Source organism: Terrapene carolina, unplaced genomic scaffold (genome assembly GCF_002925995.2).
Source record: "Terrapene carolina triunguis isolate 2854851 unplaced genomic scaffold, T_m_triunguis-2.0 Scaffold67, whole genome shotgun sequence".
NCBI lineage: Eukaryota > Metazoa > Chordata > Testudines > Emydidae > Terrapene > Terrapene triunguis.
Window position 1 is genome coordinate 46,316,639 of NW_020664418.1, and position 9,017 is coordinate 46,325,655.

Below are 9,017 nucleotides of genomic sequence, written 5' to 3' on the forward strand. Positions count from 1 at the left end.
GAGCATCTTACCTGAGTTCTTATTTCTGGAACTGGTCCTAAATTCCATAATTCCCATGCTTCAATGGAGCTCTTCTGCTACCTTTTCCCCCTCACGATATACATGCAGCGCAGGAATTATTAATAAAGCACCATAAACTACACAGTACTTTAAAAGCAAGAGTTAGACCCGGCCCTGGAAGCCTCCAAACTAAATAAGAAAAGCACAAGTTAGGACAGAGGACAACTGTTAAAGAGAGAGAGAATGTGGAGGCTAGTAATATGGAGGAAGAGGAGATGGGTTTTGAGAGGGTTTATAACATAGGCCCTTATCTGCCTCCTTATCACGAACATCACAGAAGGAAGGTGAATGCTTTCCAGAAACCAGAACTGCCCAGAGAAGAACTGGCTTCTGGTTACTAGGAACAGGGAAAACGTTGCCTATCCAACTCACAATGGTGTCACGCACCAGTGGGACAGATCCAAACAGGGCTTGAGTACCAAGCCCAACCATCCGTCTATCAAATTGCACCTGCTTCCTTTGAAGGGAGAAAAAATAAAGGCTTGTCTGAAAATAAGAGATGGAAGAGGAATGGCTGCAGCTCATGGTGGCAGTACTTCTACTCCTTAGGTACACTACATCTGAGTCTTCCACTTTTTACTTTAGTGTGCTCACCTGCCATGGCATGCAGTTTGTACATACGGTCATAAAGACAATGCTGCTTCAGAGGTCTGTATAGATACTGAAATATACAAGAATGTCACATAAAGCGGGAGAGATGAGATCAGAAAGATTAGCTAAATGAATTTATCGTGCACCTTTCTATCACATGCTTCTGCAAGTTATCACTGCCACCTACAGAGTGGTTCCATATGTGTTTTAGATATGCAATAAGGTTTACAATAGCTGCATACATCCTAAACAACAGGGCTCGTATGGAACACAAAAACAACATGATCAGTATTGGTGATCAGCCGACACCTAATCTATATCTAAAATGTACATGGGTCTCAAGTGTGTTTTCACTGTTCTCCGCTCTCTGTCACAGTCAAACAAGGAGCTTTGGAAATGTGTCTGTTGCTTGTCAGAATTAGGGTTCTACCCTGGATGTTTAAAGGGGATCTGAAAAATAAAGCAAATATACATCACATGCGCCCTTAGCAGCGGCTCCTCTGCGATATTTAAAGGAGGTCTCCCAATGTTTTTAAAGCCTTCTTTTGCTCTCTCTCAGTCTCTCTTTTAAGATTAGGAGCATCAGTAACCGAAGGTCATGTCCTCTCTCTTTTCCTGAAGACCTTTGGCACTGTTTGGAGAATGGGGCACATGATATCATACAAGGCCCCAGTAATCAGGGAAGGGGAGGCTGAGGCTTAAGAAGCCCGTGAAGAGTAGGCTAACTTCCAAAGCATTCGATGGTAAGGGTACAGCCCCTGATCAAAAAAAGATGCATTCTATCGATTCACCGGTGACAAGGGCGGGTGTCAGCATTTTTGCGTCTGTGTAATTTGCCAACATTTTATCACAAAATTTCAAAAAGCAAAAATACAGAGACCTGGCCAGAATGCTGTCATCCCCCAGCAATCAGTTGCACCATTCGACTGGCATATAGTTGCAAAGCCACCTAGGCCAGTGGCATCTTTTCTGCAAGAAGCCCTTCAACATGCCAGCAGCGAAGCACGATCACCACACAGCCCTGATCACGGCGGCTGCTATTTAACTAAAAACATTTACATGCGTACCGCACGCTCTCTTTACCACGCCTTACACACACCTAGAAACACCCTCCATAGTGGATCAAATGTAGATATCATTAGCAAGAGACAGGAATGTATCTTGGAAAATAATCAAAGCCCCTTAGGGCTTAATTCTGAGAGGTACTCAGCATCTGCAGCTCCCATTGAAGTAAAGGGAATTGCAGGCTCTCAGGGTACGTCTATACTACCCGCCGGATCGGCGGGTAGTGATCGATCTATCAGGGATCGATGTATCGCGTCTCGTCTAGACGCGATACATCGATCCCCGAACGCGCTCCCCATCGACTCCGGAACTCCACCAGGGTGAGAGGCGGAAGCGGAGTCGACGGGGGAGCGGCAGCCGTCAATCCCACGCCGCGAGGATGCGAAGTAAGTCGATCTAAGATACGTCGACTTCAGCTATGCTATTCTCGTAGCTGAAGTTGCATATCTTAGATCGATCCCCCCCTCCCCAGTGTAGACCAGGCCTCAGGATCAAGCCCTTAGAGAATTAAATATATTAAAAAACCCACAGAACGATAGCTGGGCAATAGTGCACAAGCACATTTTGGACATTGCAAGAGCACTCATACAAACCAAATTCAAAATCACTTCAAAGGTAGGTTTTAGTGAAGGGGGAGCCAAACAGAACCTCAGTCACCCAGCTAAGATTCAGATGAGGCAGCTACATGGGTGTCCACGTTGTTTACTGACTCTGAAAGCCTCCTAAGGTTTTTCTGCCGTTAGAACTCACAGGAGAGAGGTCTAGTGGCCTACGAACCCGGAGTCCTGAGCTTGAATCCTGACTCAGTCACTCGGTGACCTCCAATTTTCCCCATCTATGAAACATTATTAACAATATTTATCTCACTAGCCTCACAACATTGTTGTGAGGATTCATTTCAGTTGACGTTGGCCGAGGTGAAAAGTCCTGGAGAAGGGCTAAATATGATCTTCACTGTCATTAGAAACTGACTGTTACCAAGAGCGCCATCAGCTTTTTTGCCGCCCTAGGCGACGGAAGGTCCCGCCCCCGAAATGCCGCCCTCGACAGAGGCGGCGGAAGGTCCCGCGCCCGAAATACCACCACCAACTGGGGTGGCTGAAGATCCGGCCGCCGCGGTCGCCGCCCTCCAAATGTTAGCGCCCGCAGTTGCCTAATGGGTTGCGCCAGCCCTGACCATTACCAGAATACCAGAGAGACAAGGTGTGCGAAGTAACATCTTTTATTGGACCAACTTCTGTTGGTGAGAGAGACCAGCTTTTGAGCTTACACAGAGCTCTTCTTCAGGTCACAACAACATCGTGAGCAGACTAGTCAGTTAAAAACTCTGGGCCAGACTGCAGCCCCACCTGACACAGTGGCATGGGGCCATAAAGGAAAGTAAGCGCTCCGCACACCACTGAGGAGTCCCCCTACATATCAGCACAGGCAGGAAGTTGACAACAAAGGCTCCATGCAGCACGCACACCCCACCCCTGCAGAGGGGAGAGCAGCTGGAACTTTGCAGCCACAATGCACCAGCCAGCGTGGTTGAACTTGCGGGGGAAGGGGAAGGGATACTTGCATATTCCTCCCCCCAGGACCAAAGGGGGAATCAGGAAAGGAAATAATTGAGATTTATTGACAATTCCTCCCCTGACTTGTTCCGGGGAGAGCGAATCTCTCCACCACCTGCTCAGTCTAGCCCAGGAATCCCACCTGAAGACGCGTCAAATAAAGTTAAGATCTTCACTTGGCACAGCAAGGCTGAGATGAGCCATTGTTTTGTTCTCCCCTGCCCCCACAAAGAGTCAAACCGTAACCAGCCTAAACACTTTCCAAGCACTTAAGAGCAGGAATGCCAAAACAGTCCCACAGTGGTACACTCCCATCTGTCTGCCTTGTTCAGGCGCCCTTTGCACCAGCCAAAACGCTGCTCAGGATGGGGCTTTGGAAGGAAAGAGAGCAATCATTAAAGTATGGCCATCACCCAAAAGGAATTCACATTTCTCCTGAGCTGGCAGATTTCAAAAAGTTTCTTTTTGGAAATGACCGGGAGTTCTGAATTTGATCTGTGGCACCATTTCTGCTGGCAGATCTGTCAATCGGAGCTTGTCATCAGCTTCCTTCATGCTTGATCTTCAGGGAATCTCAGAAGCTAATAACTCGGCCCTCGATACATTATACTTGCGGAGTTGGTCTTCTCTTTAGAGAGTCACATCTTTATGGAAACAAACACTCAGTCCCCAATACGGGCCTAACTACGGTATTAACAAAGACGATGCAAAGTCAGCAACTGAAAACACTGGTATTAATGCCCTGCAAAACCACCTGGACACCCGAAAAATCCAGCACGCTGATTAAATCTATCTTAACGAAACCTTGTTGCACATAATGGCTCCCTAGGAGACCAACTAGGATACCTTAATAACTTTTATGTGACCAAATTGACTGCAAATAGGATTCTTGTGTATGCGTGTCTGTGGGCAAGACGGTGTGTGTGTGTGCGCGCACGTCTGGGTGTTCGTGCTTTATAGAAAAGACGGGGGAAACAGCTTACAGGCTATCTAGGTAGAAAATGATACAGGGAATCATGTCAAAAATGTAAGGCAAAGATTTATACCCTGCTAACAATTAACTAAAAAAATAAATAGATAAAGCCCCAAGAACTATCTATTACAGTGACAGCGCTGAATGAAACTGAAGGCAGAAGAAAAAACAGCCAGCCTCTCTTTTGTAATAAAGCACAATGGGCTTGTCAGTTTGGTGGCCTTCACAAACCATAACCCACCATCTGGCATGGGGCTGGACCACTAAACTGAGGCCTCAGCCATCCAGCTGACACAGAGAACCGCTAGGGAAATCAGGCTAAGACAAGCTGGCCAAATTAAACCGTATAAATTAATGCAGATGCATGGCTGCTTGGGAGAAATTTTGCTGGCGTACAGCTTGACCAGTGGGTCTGACCAACAGGCAGAAGACGGGAGAGGAGTGTGATATTTGCAGAACAGCACTAGCTGCATTTCAGCCCAGAGTCATAGCTGGGCAATCTATTAAAAGGCAAGAGAAAGTCTCCGTTGCATGCCGTATTGTACACCGGGGGCTCTGGAAATGCACCGCCTTTCAACAAATGGTCAGTGTTACACTGAAAGACATACGATACTGTCTGCTTCAAGATGCCCACATGCAAATTCTGCCGCCGCAGCAGGGACAACCCAGATTAATACTGCTCTGCTCGTAAACTGTGCTTAGAAACCAGATCCATTAAATAATGCTTCTCAAATGCTGAACTACAACGGCTCTGCTAGGAAGTGACTATGAATAGGGCACAGATGCCAATATGCGCACCTCAGGCCCAGATTCTGTAGCCCTTACTCTGCAAGGAGTCCCACTGATTTCAGTGGGCTGCACTGTGGCCCCCTTACCCACCCTAAGGACTCATGGGAGCAATCCCATTGATTTCCTCATGCGGTAACGTACTCCTCACTGTGAACAGAGGTGACAGCATCTGGCCCTTAACAAACAAGGAAGTCATAACAAGAGGTCTTGGGGTAACACTTGATCCTGCCTGGTGTCAGCACCTCCCAGAAGGTGCTGGGCGCCCCTCCGCTCTCATGGAAGACATTGGGCCGGATTCTGAACTCACCACTCCAGCCAATGGCGTTGAGCTGGTATAAGCGACGTGAGAAGTGGATCAGGCCCAGCGGGAGTGAGGCAGCTCAGTGCCGTGCTGGAGCCAACAGGTTAAGGGCCTTGGAACTGAGCGTTGGTGGCTTAGGGTTAGGCCCTCTGTAGAACAGAGGATCCTGCCTGGCTAGTGGGGCAAGAGCCAGAAGCGCAGGCGGAGGCGGGGACAGGTGCCGGAGAGAAGGCCCTGCCAGGGAAGGGAGTCCTGCAGCTGAAGGCAACATTCACTTGGGACCCCCTCTAATCCGTCAGTCTGGCCAGGCGTTACAGAATAAGGCTGCTTCGGTTTGGATTTCAATTCATGAGAGACATTCATGCCTTATGGCTATTCTATCTAAGGGGGAAACTCTGCCCGGACTCTCCCGTGACATAGGAGGAAGGAGAGAGGCTCGGTAGGGCTGGGGGCAACCTGTTAACCATGCCCACTTGCTGCGGTGCAACCTCCACTCCACTGCCTGCTGCCAGAGAGAGAGGCAGAGCACGCAGCTGTATTAACTCCTCTCATTTGGAGGCGGGGGAGCAAGCCCTGCTGCAGCCAGGAGAAGCCCATTCAGCACTACTCAGGGCTATTGGGGAACGTATCAGTGGGCTCCAGAGCCAACGCAGAGACCCGTGGCCTCTCTGCAGACGGCCCCGTGCCTCAAAGGAATCCCCAGAGATCTTGGAGATCTATGTATTTTGAAGGGAGGCCGGCTGTTTCTTCTAGTCGGGGGTCAGACCTCACCCCGAGTGAGGAATTCAGCTCTGCATGGGGGATGTCTCAGAGTTTGCCTCCTCCACCAGAGGGCGCAATGTGAGCCATCATTAGGGTCGGGTTTTTATGCCCTAACCAGCTTCAGAAAGCTGTAAGAAGCCCACATACATGCCGCGCTAGCAGAAAGGATCAGAGGCAGCGGGGTTAATCCAGAGAGGCAGGCCAAGAGCTGCACAGGAGAAAGATCAAAGGAGCTTCACAAACTACAAAAAGCAGGGAGTGCTGCCCATATGGCTCTCACCTGCTGCCAGTTAATTAAAGGACACGCCACGCATGGAGAAAAGTTAGCCCCACACTACCTGCATTCAGAAGTCTCCCTTCAGCCACCTCTATATCCATTCTGCCTGCCTTTACTCCTGCTCCACTCCCAAAGCAACAGGCCCCCAGCCAGCCAGCTTCTGTTTCTCATGCCTGCCTGTCACTGTTACAACTAAGCATGGATTTATCCCAAATGCAGACGGATAACCACCTGGATAACCATTGATAAGAGCCATGAACCAGCATAATCACCTTGTTAGAGAAATTCAGGGGCTCCTGGCAAACAGAGATGACAAACCTTGGGCCATGCGAACATCTTTTTTTAACTTAGGAGGCATTTCAGCAAGCTCTCTGCTAGCTCTCTCTCTCCGTCTTCACACCGAGCAGCGACACAGTCAGCGACGCAGTCTGGATTGATGCGGGTCGTCATTCATTCACTAACAGAATCAGCTACGTAAGGAATGGAATGATCTGTGTTTGATTGCTGAGCTCGCGCTTGCAGCAGTCTGTTGATGAGACCGTGGGTGAAATTCTCATCTCATTGACACACCGACAACTCTAGACCAGTGACTTCAACGAGGTTACTCCACATGTACACCTTCAGGGCCAGATGACCCACTCCCATGGAGCAGCTTCCATATTGCTTCATGGGAAGTGAAGTTTGCTTCACCCCCTCCTCCCCCGGCCCATGGAATAGGCCATAGGCCATGCCCCCAAACCTGGTGGATCCGCAAAGGTCCATGAGAAGCCAGGGCCATCTGCACAGAAGCCCTGTGCCGTCACACGGTAGCCATTGGCTTCCTGGCAATGCTGCTACCAGGGCCGCCCCTGGCTGAAGCTGCTCCAGAACTCCAGATTTGGGCTGCGTGAGGAAGAAATACAGTCCTAGGCTGTGTTATCTTTCCCAGGGATTCCACCCAGGGTCATCGGGGAACAACGTGCACCCCACTCCAGCCCCACCAGTTGCCTGTCTACTTCTTCCCTCCTCCCCCCAGATCCACTCTCTCCCTCTGCATGAACCCCAGACCTACAGATGGGCCTCCATGGGTTCCGGAGGGACCCCTCTGTGCATGTATTGGGGGGAACCCAACACCAATGTGGGCCGCAGAGATCTACACTGACTTTCAGCATCTTTAATCCAGATTGACACTGAGACCAGATTCTGGCCCCGATTTTAAATGTTACGCTATTATAATATCACATAGTGCATTCCTGAAAAGTATCATATAGGCTCTACTTTCCAGAGTGGAAAAATACCAGAAGCAAATACCATGAGGCAATCACAAAATGAATGCCACAGATGAAACGTTTCATTTCAAAATGCATGTGCATGACTCCCAATGCACAGAGATCCACAAACCAGGGGGTTGGCGCTATTATATCACACATCCGAGATCAGCGGTGGAAGAGGGAGAAATGCCCATGGTGTACACCCTTGGGAGTGTAATATCATACGTAAACTAGAGGCTACACTCAGACCCAGAGAGAGTGGTGTAACTCCTTTGAATAGGGCTTCCAAAATTCTAACAGATGATGAGCAGTCTTTGAAAGGATGCCCATATAGACGCTAAAAACTGCCCCTGAACGGGAAAAGGGTTGTTGTTCCTAGAGGATTAGTTTGGCTACAGATTCAGGCTAGCTGAAATAATCTCTTGATACATGTAAAACACTGCAGGGATAGAAGCTAAGCAGAAATTTATATAAAACAAGCATCTTCAGCTGACAATATCAGTCATCTAAAAGGCATCACCGTTCATTCATGCTCAATAAAACACGAGATGGTTACAGATAGGGCTGATGGAAAACTTAACAGAGAAATGGAATCAAACCCAAAGCTGCCAGGAAGAAAACAGCACAAGAAAAAAAAATGGTGGAAAATGAGTTGATTTAACATTCTAGTCTGGGAGAAAATTCAAACTTCTTTAATGTCTGATAAAACTTCACTGCCGGCTGTAGCTGCCAGATGGAAGCAAAGCAGCACTAATAGCATACATGTCCTATGTGAGCAAACACTTTACAATGAAATATCTTCACTGTGGACTCTATATTTTTAAAGGGATTGCTATAAGTCATTCACAGTCATTGGTTTCAACCCAGTAATTCCGAGAGATGGACAGCTTCGTGTATACCTGACAAGCAGGTCGCACAGTGCATTAATACTTGTTCAACTAAGAAAGGTTTATGTTTTAATAATTAAATTCTCTATAAACTGATCCTTGATGCAAGGAACTGCTAGAGGAGGGGGTGACTGGAGAGCTCCCAGGATAGATAACAGAAACAGAGGGAGAGATTCTCTGGCCCACTCCAGCCCCTTTGCATTGCTCTGGCAGTACAAAAAGGCTGGAGACGGGTCAAATCTTCTTACCCACAGATTCCCTAGCAGGCGTAGAGCCAGCTTCTGGGCCACACCGACAGCAATGCCTGGTGTAGGGGGCATGCTGGGAAACAGGCATAGCCAAAGTGCACTGCGCTCCTGCAACTCCCAGCTTTCAGACGGCACCTTGGGGGGCCGCTGCTGTCCGGACGAGTTTAGAATAGCTCATAAGAACATAAGAACATAAGAATGGCCATACTAGGTGTCATAACTATGAAGGGAAGGGTAACAGCTCTCTGTGTACAGAGA

At 48.5% G+C, this 9,017-nt stretch overlaps 1 protein-coding gene across 1 annotated transcript in view; it reads right to left on the reverse strand.

Moving 5' to 3' along the window:
• Nucleotides 1-9,017, reverse strand: part of IGDCC3 (immunoglobulin superfamily DCC subclass member 3) — a 170,621-nt gene that overhangs the window by 105,790 nt on the left and 55,814 nt on the right. The gene's annotated exons all lie outside the window — the stretch shown is intronic.